The following is a 16,435-nucleotide window of genomic DNA, read 5'->3' as shown; positions in this document are numbered from 1 at the left end:
ACCAGAATTGTTTCGATTCACGTTTAGAGCTATAATTTACTACATCAGGTGGCGCCACGAGCTCGACTAAATTGGAATATTCGGTAAAATTCATAATCAGCCTCCCTGTCGTAAAGTTGAACTATATAAGTTTGAGTAAAGATTTGTGATAAAATATTTTTACAAATTAAAACTAAGTCAGTTTTAGAAATATCCTATTTTAAAGTCATTTTTGTAAAAATTAAAGTTTAAATAATTATCATATTTTTTATTAAAATGGTCCCTATTTGTGGCACTGGGTGAAAACTCGGAACTACTCCTTCTGCGTTGAGTTTGCAAGTTCTCTCCCCACTGGTTTAAGGGGTTTTCCCCCGAGCTCTTCGATTTCCCCTTCCATAAAAACTTGTGGAGGTTAACGGTAATAGTTAGTGTAGGGAGCTGTTGGCTCGAACGCGTGGCATGCAGGGCTTTCCACCACCCTCCTACGCATTGTAACCCGGCCACCTGAATTAATGGCTTCAAAAGTCGCTTGACGACTTAGGCCTAAGGTGGTGCCTTGGGTATTAGCCTAGCTGGTTATTTTTTTTTTTTTAAATTTGGTTCCTATTTCACCCTATTTCTAGCCTGAAAAATCCCCTATTTCCCTATCTATTTTTCAGATTTTGGTGGGAGCACTGTTGTTGCCTTATTATTATTTTCGGTTGTGACACAGCGTTGTTAATACTTATCGAGAATTTGGTTTTAGCGCGCATCAGTTGTATTTTCGGTTGTGACCAAGCGTTGTTAATACTTATCGAGAATTTGGTTTTAGCGCGCATCAGTTGTATTTTCGGTTGTGACCAAGCGTTGTTAATACTTATCGAGAATTTGGTTTTAGCGCGCATCAGTTGTATTTTCGGTTGTGACCAAGCGTTGTTAATACTTATCGAGAATTTGGTTTTAGCGCGCATCAGTTGTATTTTCGGTTGTGACCAAGCGTTGTTAATACTTATCGAGAATTTGGTTTTAGCGCGCATCAGTTGTATTTTCGGTTGTGACCAAGCGCTTTTTTTTTTAGCTTGGATCCGTAGAGAGTCAAGGTGTCTGTTGTCCGTTTTTGATCCTTCGTAATAAAGCGCATTTTTTAAAATATTCAGGCCTGATATTCCACAACATCACGCTGTCATGCTGAAACCAAGTTCTTCCAAATCTTTCGCAACTTTCTTTTGGTTATTCAGACTTCGTTTCGGCGTTGACCTCTTGACCCTCTCCTTCAATATCACTCGTAACTGATCCGTCGTCCGTTTTTTGACCCCTCGTAATAAGCCATTGACTTTATAATCCGTCGATTTACGCGAAGAGGATTTTTACCGTTAGCAACAGTGGATTTTTATTTCGTATCTCCGCAACAAATAGCCGATATGTCGGGTTCGATCAGCGGCGTATAATAGTCAGCTCCATCTCGGTAATGGCCTCTTTCGGACGAGACACGGACGATATTTCATTACTTACCGCGTCGATAGGAGAGCGAATTTCAAACAGGCCGACGTAAAAACGACGTCGTAAAAATCATCATCGTAGCTTCGCGATAGCCGCCTTAACTAGAGCTCCAAGGGGAAACCCGGGCGCTGAGAATGGTCGGCTGGCCTGAGAGGGGCCAGCGCGCCTAATAGCCATTATAGTTTTCGGAAAAATGGAGAAATAACGATTGGGAGACGCCCCCTACCGGCGTGTTTTTTAATCCCGAGAGAGCTTGTCTCGAAGAGGCCCGTAATGAATCTAATAAAAACAAGATGGCGTGGGACGTAATGCTATCCTCGTCTCCGGTGCGTTGTCTCCGCCCAACCTGACGTTGGCCTGTCATTTGTCACATTTTACTATCAAATATAGATATCTGAATTTTAAAAGGATAAACCATAAGTCTATTATATTATTCCATAAGTTTGTCACTTTGGGGGATATTTTACTGAGAGCTAGTAACGGAGTGACGTCATCATAAGAAGAAAATTTCCCCCTAGCGAGGCTCTGTCAAAGGCTACGTGTGACGCGTTATCAAGCCCGTAATTCAGTCTGTCTTGTGAATAGCTCTCAGCAAAACTTTTCCATGTGAAGAATAGGAAGTGTCACACTTATGTAACAGTATTATACACTTATGGATAAAGTAATGAGTCTTACGCCTTGGTTAAAAAATCATTTGTTACGCCAGAAATATGAATTTAATCCATATATTGCCAAATTTATTCGAATCGTCATAAAGTGCCAGCGCGTATATTTTTTCAACCTCCACCTGAAGTTGAGCAACAATTGAGGCGAAACCTTTCGATACGTTTGTCTAATTTTGTCCAAACGGTTGGCAAGAAGGTGGCCAATTTTAAGGCCTCATAGCCAGGGTTGGCAAGAACCAGCCAGACTGGTTTAATCCACCCGGGTTTAACCACCGAAAAAAATCCATGGCTAAAACTACTTTATTAAAAAACGAATATTGAGAAATGAATTAGAAATATTGAAAACTAAAACTTAACCTTCGCTTTTTGTCGTAAGTAATGAGAGCTAGATATAAGCAATAGGTGATTATGAAAAAGAATTACGCGCAGAGGCTCACGGGAGTTGGTTATTTTTTGACAAAGCGTCGGCTGCTTAAATTCGTCTGCACCTACCGAGGCCCGCGGTCGTCCGCGTTCAGTAAAAAGCACCAACCATGGATTGATTAGTATTTTTCTAAAATTATTAAAAATACATAAAGTTAACAAATTTATTATATATTTTTTTTTATTTCTTATAGTTCTAGACCAAGTATTGATAAAGAAACAAGCCCAATTTTAGTTGACATTTTAAAGGCTGTAAAATAAATGACCACACTTATAATTAGGATTTAAATCTAGTATTATATTGTACGAACCGTTTAAACGTCTTTAAACAAGAACTGGTACTAACGCCAATGGTTGAAAGGAATTAAACCTGAAAATGAATTAAAATCAATTTGGATAGAATTTAAAAATATTTCATTTAATAAATCAATTACCTTAATTTAACGACTTTGCAAACTTCTCTCAAAACGAAAAACGAAAAATCCTTTCGATTGAACAATGAAATTATAGAAATCTCGCTAACCCTTGCCCAACTAGCCAGACGAATTTACAAAAAGGGCGAATTTTGATACTTTCAACTTGGTAGTACTTAACCAAATCACGTGACCACCGATATTTTTCATAATCACCTATTGGGGGATCTTAAAATTCATTTTGCGCGTGAAAATACGCCGCCATGTTAGGGTATAAAAGCAGGTAAATAAGCCTGATATACCTCATAATGTAAAGGTACTGTCTCGCGCAAAAATGTAATTTTGAAATCGGGAAATTTTAGCATTTTCGAAGTAATGAGGGCTAGATATAAGCAATTTGAGCATTTTTTATTAATGTTTTTAACCGGATTAAACTACCGGTTACATCCGGTTTTAACCATACTGGATTTTTTAATTTTTTAAAAGCCGGTCTTTTGTCAACGCTGCACCGGCGTGTAATAAAAGGAACCGATACCATTAGAAATAAACTTTTATCTAGTAAGGAGAAATCGAGTTGGTGTATATTCACCAACACCAACAACAACAACGACGTCGTGGAAAACATCACCTTTTTACCCTCAATCTCTGAAGAAGGATGAGGTTAAAAAAAATGAGGGCTTGTCCTAATCCGTAGCCGCTTACCCGTCAAAGGCCCGCGGCTTAGGCCTTAGCGGCGTTGACCGCCAACGCGTAACGAGTCGTTCTCGTGCCGGCCGCCATTTAATGGTTGCCATAGTTACCGCTCGTGCCTTTTTTTAAAAGCTCATTAAGTGGTAAGCGCGCTTCTCACGCCAAAATCCCCGAGCTTTAAATCCACAAGTGCCTTTATCGGGATTTTCGCTTCCATTCAAAGGTTCTCTGCTTCTCTAGGAGGGCCCCTCCGCGCCGGCCGCCGGAATCAAAAGAGTGAATGTCTTTATATTCCGCTTTCGCCTTTAATATCTCCGCCGCCATCGATTTTCCACCGCGAAGCCGCTCTTTTGTGTATTTCGGACGATCCGCGTGGGTTTTAGCGAGAAAGTAGCTAGAGTTAGCCTCTCGCGGGTCCAAGACTAATTAGCAAACGAAGGATTTAACGCGGAAATCATGATTAATCTTAGTTTTGTCGCGGCTGCGTGCTTGTTGGCACCTCCGCGCGAAGAGTCTCTTTTATCCAATGCCGACCCGATCTTGGAATATATTAACTTCTGTTCAACCACAACGTTTCGACCAGTGTTCGTAATAAACCGTCTTATTTTTTGTAAAAACGTCCAAACCAGTGGAAAATTAGCCGTGTTCACACTAGACACTTTGGAACCGTTTTTAAACGGTTTTGAAAGCTAAAATTGAACATTTTCGGTGTCAACTGTATTAATAGCCATACGATAAATACATTCGACAGCAAAATTTTACAATTTGTACTTTCGAAACAGTTTGAAAATGGTTCCAAAGTGTCTAGTGTGAACGCGGCTATAGTGTCATTAAAAAGATATAAACAAATAGTATTTTAGTTTTTAATGAAATTTATTGTGGATATTACTTAAAGGCCGACTACATAAATATTCGGTTTACTCTGTCTTTCACTGGAAGTAGGCTGACTGCATGGCACACGTGTATTGCAGTCAGCCGACTTGAAGTGAAAGATAGAGTAAACCGAAGATTTATGTAGTCGGCCTTTAAAAGGAGACTACCCGAGGTGGTTATCACCGATTTTTTTCACAGGGTACTTACTTAAAAATTTTTAAAAAAATAAATTTTCAAAACATACCCAAAAAGATGAATTTGACCTATTTTGCGTAAAATTGATCAATTATTTTGGCTAAAATTTATCAATTTTGGTTAAATTTTAACAAAATCTCATGTTTTTTGAAATGGAGAGGTCAAAAACATTTTGGGTTGCCATAGGAAAACTAAATCCCATTGCAACTTTTCCTTTTGCGAATTTTCATACTATCATAAGGTCTACCTAACCCCCGAGTTTCAACAAAATCGGTGATAACCACCTCGGGTAGTCTCATTGATAGTTTAAACTGAACAATGATAGTATTAATATTTTCCAAAGAATAAACATACTAATCAGAATCTGACCGTTCCTGTAGTAAACAAATTAGTGGCCACTTTTGGCGAAATTAGCCACTAAATTAACTTTTGTTCAAGCTGGAATTTTCAACTATTTTCACTTCTCTGACAATTTTATGAGATACCCCTGACCTTTTTTTTTAAATATTACTGATAATTTTCATGTTATCATAGGGAAAAGTACAAAAGTTAAACCATTTTTTTAAATATCACAAACTTAATTATATTTCATAACAGCAAGGTATTTGGAATATTCACTTTGATGCAAACTTTGTTGACTAATAAAATCCCTGACATAATAATAATAATAATAATAATAATAATAATAATAACCAGCTAGGCTAATACCCAAGGCACCACCCTAGGCCTAAGTCACCAAGCGACTTTTGAAGCCCTTAATTCAGGTGGCCGGGTTACAATGCGTAGGAGGGTGGTGGCAAGCCCTGCATGCCACGAGATCGAGCCAACAGCTCCCTACACTAACTATTACCATTAACCTCAACAAGTTTTTATGGAAGGGGAAACCGAAGAACTCGGGGAAAACCCCTTAAACCAGTGGGGAGAGAACTTGCAAACTCAACGCAGAAGGAGTTGTTCCGAGTTTTCACCCAGTGGCACAAGCTGGGATCGAACCCGGCTCCTCTTGCTGCGAGGCGAAAGTGCTAACCACGATATTATTTAAATCCCTGACTTATTCAGGTTATCCAGGTTCCGTACAAACCCACCAACCCAGATTAGTCACTCGATAAATAGATGGAAAAAGCGGAAATTGTGAGAAATGACGATTAAAGATTTTCCAATCTTTAATCGGATCCGCGCAAACTTTCTATAGTGACAATTTCCAAGCACCAAAATCTTCAATCTCATTTCAAAACGTGTCGAAACTTAATTTTGTTCATTGTAACTTTAGCGTAAGAGATTTTGAAGTTGATATCTGAAATCGAAACTGATTTTGAGATTTCAAAGTACGATTTTCGTGTTTATTTCTCTATCCAGGGTTGTCACACGTCAGGAAATTTTAAGAATTTGTAAAAATTCAGGAAAAGGTCGGGAAATTTTAAGAATTTGTAAAAATTCAGGAAAAGGTCGGGAAATTTTAAGAATTTGTAAAAATTCAGGAAAAGGTCGGGAAATTTTAAGAATTTGTAAAAATTCAGGAAAAGGTCGGGAAATTTTAAGAATTTGTAAAAATTCAGGAAAAGGTCGGGAAATTTTAAGAATTTGTAAAAATTCAGGAAAAGGTCGGGAAATTTTAAGAATTTGTAAAAATTCAGGGAATTTTAAGAATTTGTAAAAATTCAGGGAATTTTAAGAATTTGTAAAAATTCAGGGAATTTTAAGAATTTGTAAAAATTCTGGGAAAGGTCGGAGAATTTTAAGAATCTGTAAAAATTCAATCAAAGGTTAGGGAATTCTAGATCTACAACAAATTATTATTATTTCCTTGAAAGTTTGGCTAATTTTTTCAACATTGCAATAACACTTTTACTGAAATATAAGTCCATTTAAATTTATTAACTCCTGATGATAAAGTTAAAATATAACATAAAAATGTTGACCTTTAAAAAGTCAGGGAAAACAGGGAATTTGAATCGGAAATTTTTGTGGCAACCCTGGTATCATTTTTGGCAGATTTTGGAACTGATCTTCGACCAGATTATGGGACTTTCAAGTTGACTTCCAAGATTTCTAAAATAATTTATCTCTTAGCGTGTACGGGAGTTTTCCAACTGGCAACTGTCCGCGAATAAACAAGCGTTTTATTTTCCCCCGCTAGGCGTCGGGGGGGAGTCCTCCGATATATCGGAGTTTTCCTCTCGGTTTAATCAAGACACAACGAGTCAAAGGCAAGCGCCGCCGCTCCTTCCGATAAATCTCCTTTAGCCGAAGAAGGGAAATAAAGGTGGCTAAAAGCCGCGGTGGCGACCCCTTCTGGAAACATCCCTAATGAAGTTTTCTTTCATTTCCGGTTCCGGTAATTCAATCGGCTGCTACACGGCTCGGAAACAGAACGCTGTTCCCTCTCCGTCTCGGTCTTCCTGGCGGGGAGAGTTGATTGCAGTTCCATATCAATATTTGCTTAGCCGTTCCTACCTTTCTACTAGTGGAGATTGACGTTATTAAAATTCGAAAAAGGCGCGTTTTCACGAATCTCCAGGTTCGACTAATAGGAAATGTACTATCTCATTTCCGAGAGATCCGTTTTATTGGATTCCAAGTGCTTACTACTTGTCTTTCTAATTTTACGCGCCATTAAAAAGGGCTGTCAGATTCTTATTTTTAGGAATGTACCGCGGATATTCTAAAGTGAAAAGAGGGGAATTTATATACTTATACACTCGGAATGATTAAGGCACGACCGTGGCTTATTCTATGTAACACGGGTGGCGGAATGGTTAGCGCTTTCGCCTCGCAGCCAGAGGAGCCGGGTTTGATCCCAGCTTATGGCACTGAGTGAAAACTCTTGAGTTTGTGAGCTATCGCCCTACTGGTTAAAGGGGTTTTCCCCCCGAGCTCTTCGGTTTCCCCTTTTCATGAAACTTATCGAGGTTAACGGTAATAGTGAGTGTAAGTAGCTGTTGACTCGCGTGGTATGAACCACCCTCCTACGCATTGTAACCCGGCCACCCGAATTAAAGGCATTAAAAGTCGCCTAGGGTGGTATTAACCTGGCTGATTACGTAATACGTATTTTCCAAATTCATTGACTGGCCGTCAATAAACGAAGTCCAATCGAGAAATAAACTAACCAGAAAATTATCTTAAAGGGAATATAACCTGCAAAGCAATCTTTACGGAAGACCCCTTCAATTTTTAAAATTGCCCTGTACAGTGGCGCCAAACATTTCTAAAGCCAAAGGCAAGAGCGGCCAGAGCTGCAAACGTTGGTGTTCCACACCAAATACCTGAGGTTATATTCCCTTTAAAGGGAATGTAACCTCAGGTATTCTTTGTAAGTTCTTGAAGAATCTAACATGTTCTTTACGAAATTGTTCTAGCTTAGGCTAGAGTTGTTAATTTACCGGAAAATTTCCGCAAATCGGAAAAATAAAAATTGAAACCTAAATTACTTCTTAAGGGTTTTTAATGTTTTTAACTTTTTATCGATATGAAATGTCTAATATCAGTAAACATACTACAAAAAATAAAGTGTTATATTGTTAAACAGTTTAGACTAGTCTAGAGGTTTAGTTTTACTTTTAGATTCGAAATGAGGCGAAAATGCCGCTTTATTTAAATGAAACCTTTTTATTTTTTTCGGAAAAAAGCCCTTGGTCATTTTCCGACTTACAACTCTATTCTAGTTATTCATAAAATCACGTATTTAAATAATTAACTGTCGAAAAAATGGAATCATTATTTTAACTTCCATTCATAAATATTTTATTATAATTTAAAAGGTCACTATTTTCTCGTGACAGTAGGGCGGGGAAAACGACAAATTCTGTTTGGTCGAATCTTATTTAGTTCAAATTCAGGCTGAATTTATCAATAACAAACAGTTTCTTATATTAAATGAAAAACGAAGAATTGTTCAAAAGCGAATCGTTAATGAGAAATGTTATCGTTAAAACAGTTCTTATCAAATGATAAATTAAAATACTTTCAGTGAAATTGATAAGATATAAATAAATTATACTAATCATATTATGAAAAACCGATAAATATTCGTAGCGGAATCGGTAGGGCGTAAGATTGTCACTAAGCGAATCGAAACGGTAATCGGTCAGTTGAGCAGCTTCGCTCCCTTGGCGTCCATATTTGACCTGGCTGGTTCTTGAGCAATGTCATGCCAGAATACGCGACCCTAATTTTCGCTTGTGTCAGCCGATTCGCGCCCAATCCGAATTCGCGAAACATTTTTTTTGGTGGGAAATCGATTTCGCTTGACGAATCGTGGCGTGATCTATCATTCGCGACAAGCATTCGCCCTACTCTCCCAAAATCCGTTATTGATTATAGCTTCCAGATGGGCTCCCTGGCGCCATCTATACGGCTCGTTGTGAAATTCTCTTTCTCATCTCCGTCGTTAGATGGCGATAGTGATACGATTTTGCGTACCAAGGCGAAATTTTTGCTTGAAATTTTGTCTCTGCTTTTGGCTTGTCGGAGATGATATCAATTTTTAACGCGTTGACTCACTTCCTTAGGAAAGCGTTGTTTTTCGCTCTCTGATCGGGTTTCGTTTTCCTAATTTATAATTTATTTTAAATTACGAGAGCGTTATAAGAGCGCTACCTGGTCGATCGCAGAGCGCACTGAGAGCGGCAAATAAAATTTTGAAAGCTGTAATATAACTTAGTTACAATTTCATCGGTAGATGGCGGGTTTGTTTCGACGTAGTTTGGCTTTGCCACACGAGCGCGATGGGTCGATGCCATAGACATAATAAAGAAATAGACACCTTACGCGGAGTTTGATTTGCCAAAAATATACGGGAGCGATAGCTAGCAGACAACCGGTATTTGTTCCGTATTCCTGTGGTACCACGTTTAAGCGACGCCTGTCGATTAGGCAAGAAAATAAAAAATCATCACGTGACACGTCACACATGTTCGTGTTTGTAATCTTTTAGGTACTCTGACGTGATTCGCGAATATTTTGGCTGTGAGAATTTAAAATAAGGTAAATGTTTATTATAATTTTTAAATAAGTCAATTAATTCTTTCAAAACCCAAAAAAAAGCAGCAGATGACCTTATAATTAAAAACAAAAAATTCTAATTGCGAAATGATATTTTGTCAAAGGCTTAAGTAACTCCTGTATCAGGCTTGTTGTGGTTATGGCTTATGGGAATATTCTGAGATTCTAAATTGTAAACAAAAGTAAATGGAATTTTGATGAAATGGATGATTCTACCTTGGATTAATAATGATTCTACTAAAGGTATGTAGCTATTGTCCTTGAAATAAAATAAGTTTTGACAATTTAAGTCTGATGGCTTGACCCTTCATTTCTAGATTTTTTTCCCTCGCTAATTTGTGGAGTCAGAGCTTGCAATATAGATTAATAACTTTCTTAATGATGATGTTCGATTCCAACTTCAGCATCAAACATGTTCGTGGTGATCTGGTAAGAGGTCCATGCCAATAATATTTCGTAATACAGTTCTAGTTCTTAGACTACATTTCTTTTATAGAGAGAGGAATATCTCTTCATAACAACTAAACAAAATTGGCTAAAAACCAAGGAGATCTTACTCAAATTATAATAACATAATTAAACCTACATGAAATGATCCTTGTTCAAAATTTAAAGGTGAGAAGTTAGCATCACCGGTTTTTTCTATTTCACTTTCAACTGGATGTAATTTCTTTAAATTAAATAAAAAAATTATTTTGACTATTTTTACTTGTTTTAATTTTATGGAAACCAAACCAGAGTTGGAATGGCTTTTGGTGTGACCCACCTTTTTCCATTTACAATTTGTATATCCTGTTCTAAAAAGTGATCATTACAAATTAAATCATGATTTGAATGTGTCGCGATTTACAGCAATTGTCCATTGAGAAAGTATTGTAGGTTTAGATAAAAGAAACCTATAGTTATAAAAAGATTAAATAAGAATGAATATTCATCGAAATAATATGATAATTTAATCCTACTTATAAAGCGCCACTAAATTTAAGTGGCGCTTTAGACTAGGCGCCCACTGGCTCTCCGTTTCGTATCCGTCCTGGCTTCCACAAGGCATTGTCTCCGTTACGAAGCAAAGGCTTGTGGAAGCCAGGACAGAGACGTTACGAGGATCAGTGAGCGCTTGGCCTAGGCCATGTAGTGCCTAACGCATAGGAATATTTATCCGGTTAAAAATCAGACGCAAAAACTTTAGGGGTGAATTTGATAAACGGGTAGTACTTTTATGTTAGCTAACATGTTTCATAATTCGTTTGTTATAGAAAAAGTGTTTTCTACTAAAAATCTTGTTTTTATTTGGTAAAAAAAGGTTAATTTTAGTGTTTTTACGCATTGCAATAACAAGTAAAACAATACCGGAAAAGGTTTCATTCCATATGTAGGATTAAATTATCATATTATTTCGATGAATATTCATTCTTATTTAAAATCTTTTTATAACGAAACCTACAATACTTTCTCAATGGACAATTGCTGTAAATCGCGACACATTCAAATCATGATTTAATTTGTAATGATCACTTTTTAGAACAGGATATACAAATTGTAAATGGCAAAAGGTGGGTCACACCAAAAGCCATTCCAACTCTGGTTTGGTTTCCATAGAATTAAAACAAGTAAAAATAGACAAAATAATTTTTTTATTTAATTTAAAGAAATTACATCCAGTTGAAAGTGAAATAGAAAAAACTGGTGATGTTAACTTCTCACCTTTAAATTTTGACCAAGGATCATTTCGTGTAGGTTTAATTATGTTATTATAATTTGAGTAAGATTTCGTTGGTTTTTAGCCAATTTTGTTTAGTTGTTATGAAGAGATATTCCTCTCCCTATAAAAGATATGTAGTCTAAGAACTAGAACTGTATTACGAAATATTGTTGGCATGGACATATTACCAGATCACCACGAACATGTTTGATGCTGAAGTTGGAATCGAACATCATCATTAAGAAAGTTATTAATTTATATTGCAAGCTCAGACTCCACAAATTAGCGAAGGACAAAAATCTAGAAATGAAGGGTCAAGCCATGGGCCAAATTTGGCCCATGGTCAAGCCATCAGACTTAAATTGTAAAAGCTAATTTTATTTCAAGGACAATAGCTACATACCTTTAGTAGAATCTTGGAGTCATTATTAATCCAAGGTAGAATCATCCATTTCATCAAAATTCCATTTACTTTTGTTTACAGTTTACAATTTACTATTTAGAATCTCAGAATGTTCCCATAACAAGCCATAACCACAACAAGCCGGATAGTAGTACAGGAGTTACTTAAGCCTTTGACAAAATATCATTTCGCAATTAGAATTTTTTGTTTTTAATTATAAGGTCATCTGCTGCTTTTTTTTGGGTTTTGAAAGAATTAATTGACTTATTTAAAAATGATAATAAAAATTTACCTTATTTTAAATTCTCACAGCCAAAATATTCGCGAATCACGTCAGAGTACCTAAAAGATTACAAACACGAACATGTGTGACGTGTCACGTGATGATTTTTTATTTTCTCGCCTAATCGACAGGCGTCGCTTAAACGTGGTACCACAGGAATACGGAACAAATACCGGTTGTCTGCTAGCTATCGCTCCCGTATTAACCCTCCGTAGAATCTTGGGTCTATTTCTTTGTTATGTCTATGGTCGATGCGCTTTAGATCTTCCTTTAATCTTTTACTGTTATATTAAAATAAAATTCCCAAATTGTACAATCTTAAAAACTACTCAGCATAAATTCTTAATGATCGATCTATTTTTCACGTTGTTATATACATTTTGTATATATCCATTAAAGTCCATGTAATGGAAGATGGAGCCACTAGTCGCGCAAAATAAAGGTTTCTTGTTTCGCGCGTCTTCCGCGAGACGATATAACGGACTTATCATTACGTATCCTCCTAAAGATGGCGTTGTAATCTTATTTCCCGAATCGATATTTCTTGGCATTGTCCTTCGTTGGCCTCTATACTCTGCGGACCCGCTGATGAGTCTCCGCTCTGTGCCTCTCAAATAAGCTTATGGCGCGGGGGAGACCAGAAGCCAGGACGAAACAGCGTTTCCATAGATACTAATAAGGATTTGCTTCGTGCTGGTAGAAAGTGGTTTAGGCCCGTGTCCATTTTGGGTAAGAGGTGGGAGGCGCGCTCGAAGCCGAGGCTGGCGATTCCGCCGGGGGAAGGGATCCGGTGGACTCAATTTTTTCGCAGTTTTTGGCCCGGGGCTTAGGGGCTAAGAGGGCGGACGCCCCATTGGGAATAAAAGATACTATTCGTCGCCTTTTCCCATGATTAGTTTCCAGTTTCACGCCCTAGGTGGCGCTGCTAGGGTCCCTACTAAATCCTTCGATTCCTCTCTCTCTTTGGAACGGCCTATGTGACTTCAATGCCTCTCTTGAATACCGACCGTTCCGTAGTTCTATTCCCTCGTGATATAAAAATAGAAGGTTAAAAAAAAAGCCCGATATTTTTTATACATTAGGTAAACTATAGTGGTTTACTTTATTTCCTCTTACAAAGACGGTGGAGATGTTTTATCGAGGGCTTTTAGTGTACTACTGACGCGCTAATAACAAATAACGAAGCGTTTGTTGACGTTATCGTAAGCGCCATCTGCCGTTACGTATGTGACGAATTGGACTTGGAAGGCGTTAGTTCAGTTCATTGCAGTTTTCCGTCGGAGAGAAGGTTTTGTTAGCCTTAAGAGCGTCTAGAAATGACTTAAGGTTTTCGAGAATTAGCTTCGATTCGAGTGTTAAACAACCGTGATTTGAGTGTTCCCTTTTACGAACGTGTCATTTTACCTTTAAATGATCTCCTTAAAGGGAAATTGTCACCACCCTAAAATTGGTTAAAAACCATTTAAATGGATAGAGGACGTCCGAAAACGGTTATACCAAAAATTAAATGTTAATATTTACCTACATTCAGCGCCATCTCGTGAACGAAATATTATTTTCCCCGGTTTTATCGTTCTTCCGTTTCATTCTTTTGGCGCTGCACGTAGGTTGAACCGCGATTCCTGAAATTTTTTGACCTTTTTGTTGTAGGTTGCGGGAAAAGTAGCGCAACTTTTTAAATATTTTTTCAATAACTATAAAATTTCAGGGACATAATCATTAATATATTTTCTATCATTCTGTAAAAAAAAAACCTTAAATTTTGGTTTTTGTGACAATTCCCCTTTAATATCACTTACGAAACAAAAATTCCCGATTCCCGGCGTTTGCTCTTATTCGTTTTTGGTCCTTAATGCGTCACTCTTTAAACGGGCTAGTGTCAGTCTGGCCCCCAAAGGTACGCGTCAAGGAGCCAACGGCTATCCAAAGTTCCAAAGTTCTCCGCTAGATGCGGCTGCTAGCGCTTCCCGAAACAAATCTCCAAAGAACGCGTCCGTGATGAATGAAGCCCGGAGCCGAAACGGTTTGTTTACCCAGTGCGGACGACGAGAGGGGGATTCGCCGGCCCGGGCATTAATCCGTAAGCGTGTTGACAATTTTTGGACAACGGACCTAAGGTTGATTTATCAAAGTTACACCCTTAGGGTAAATTACCTGACCGTCCGCTTCGAACGAGAGACGGAGCTCAACCTTTAAAATAACGAGCGATGGACGCTAAACCTCGGACGTCTAAAGGTAGCCTGTTTTCGTGCCATTAAATTGAACGAACTTTGACCTCGATTAAGAAGCTTCTAATAGCGATTCGCAGTCCGATCTAATCGTTATCGACTAATTGTTCGGCACTTAAAATTAACGGCGCCTCGATTTGCCTCGTTTCACATTGCAAAATTTAATTTTTTTATCTCTTTCGCTAAGCCTCGGCGCCGTGTTTTCACGAGGCGTTCGGACGTTTTTCGTTTCGCGTCAGACCGTCTAGACGTAATATCAGCGACTTTTTGCGTCATAATTAAAAGAATGTCTCGCAAATTGTACTTCCGGCTTAGCTGCCATTTCCGCTTTTAGTAGCGCCACCGAGTGTCCTTTTCCATTTTATAACGACTTCCGTTTCTGAGAAACTCTGGCTCTTTTTCGGTCGTGACGAAGTATTTTGTCAAATGTCAACTTTGCTTTTACTTTTCCGTTTACGGTTCTTATTTGACCTCTGAGACAACTCGATACTCATTTTTTTCATTGTAAGTTTCATGTTAAGGCTCTAAGAATAAATCGTTATTATTCAGACTTCGAAATAATTTTTCCGCTGAGAATTGTAGAGTGAAATGTTTTCTGTCAGCGTTCGTCTTAAAATGTATTTCCTACATGATAGAAATTCGTAACTATCGTCTCATAAAATATTTAGCCGAAAAACCAAAAGTTCCAATAGTTTAAAGGTTATTTTAATGTGTAGATCAAATTCCTTTTTGGCTTACATAATAACTCATAAGTATGTATTTGAATAATATTTCCTACACAAAAATTTCAACGATCTTGTTTCACACTCGTGATCACGAGGCACGAGCTAAAATGTAGATCAAAGTTTTCACAATACCAGTAAAACGTGTTAAAGTTACGGAATTTGAAAATGGGTCTAAAAATCGGGTAATTTTAAGAACTAGTTAGGGAAATTATTTTTGCCAATAGATATTTTTTACTAAAATATAGTTTCAAATTTTTATATTTTTAATGTATAAAAATGTCGGGGAAATATTTGGAAATGGGCAGGGAAAACATTGAAAAGTTAGGAAATTTCCTCTGGAAACCCTGTAAATTTCCAAAGCCAGAAACGCGCGCGAGGAATTCAAATTTTGTCTCAACACAGACCACCTATCCCAAGACCGACCTGTATCGCTGGTAGTAATTTTTTTATTGTCCCGAATGTGATGCGGCTTTTTTAGAGCGCGCCATCTAATGGCAAGTAGAGGCAATTTGGAAAGTACAAAGACCAGCACGCGCACGACTTTTTTATTTTTATTTCGTAAAATAAAGAATTTTCAGGTGCTATTTTCCAGGGTGACCATTCTTCCTTTATTTTATAATTTTTCCTTTATTTTCCTATAATTTAACCATATAATTAGATATTACTTTGTATTTCGTGCGGTTTTAACGAATTTCCCGCGTGCCTAGTTCGCTTTTCGTAATACAGATGGCGCTCAATGTACTTAATGCCTTTGATAAAATGTAAACTGCTTCTCTAAAGAACTGCACTGAACGGAATTAAGAATATCGTAGTCTGCTTAAATAGTTTCTTTTATATTAACACAAATTTAAATTTTATTTATGCAAATTTCCTATATGTTACTATATTATCAAAGATAATACTCCTATATGTTCCGGTTTTTTTTAAAGAAAATACTCCTATATTCTCCTATAAATCGACTGTTGAATTTCCTATATTCCTATAAATTTTTTGGGGTTTTTCAGTGGTCACCCTGATTTTCGGTTTGCTGTAATAAGTCTCATCACTTTTGAGACGCCTTTATTCGAGGTGGGTGCGAGTCCTTTTTGGGGTAGATGGTTTGTGGTTTTACTAACTTCAGCTTTCCATCTTTAAAGTTGATGACGCATTTTTTTTGCGGAAGTGACGTAATTGACGTCAAATCTCGCGAACAAGGTTGCTACAAAGAAAATACGTTTATGGGAAATTTAGTAAAGAGGAACGGCCAAGCTTTTCCAAATATGGATTTATTTCCGTATCAAAAGATTAACAAGACGTTCAATATACTATCACGTACTTTTTTGTCTGGAAAAACTAGCTTTTGGCCCAAAAAGTTGAAACGAAAAATAACGCCA

At 37.4% G+C, this 16,435-nt stretch overlaps 1 protein-coding gene across 4 annotated transcripts in view; it reads left to right on the top strand.

Moving 5' to 3' along the window:
- The window catches only part of LOC149948252 (uncharacterized), a 152,779-nt gene that overhangs the window by 55,783 nt on the left and 80,561 nt on the right, over positions 1-16,435 (top strand). The window lies entirely within an intron of this gene.

The sequence above is a fragment of the Leiobunum rupestre genome, chromosome 4, assembly GCF_980474605.1.
Source record: "Leiobunum rupestre chromosome 4, qqLeiRupe1.1.hap1, whole genome shotgun sequence".
Taxonomy (NCBI): domain Eukaryota; kingdom Metazoa; phylum Arthropoda; class Arachnida; order Opiliones; family Sclerosomatidae; genus Leiobunum; species Leiobunum rupestre.
This window is presented reverse-complemented; position numbering and strand designations above follow the sequence as displayed.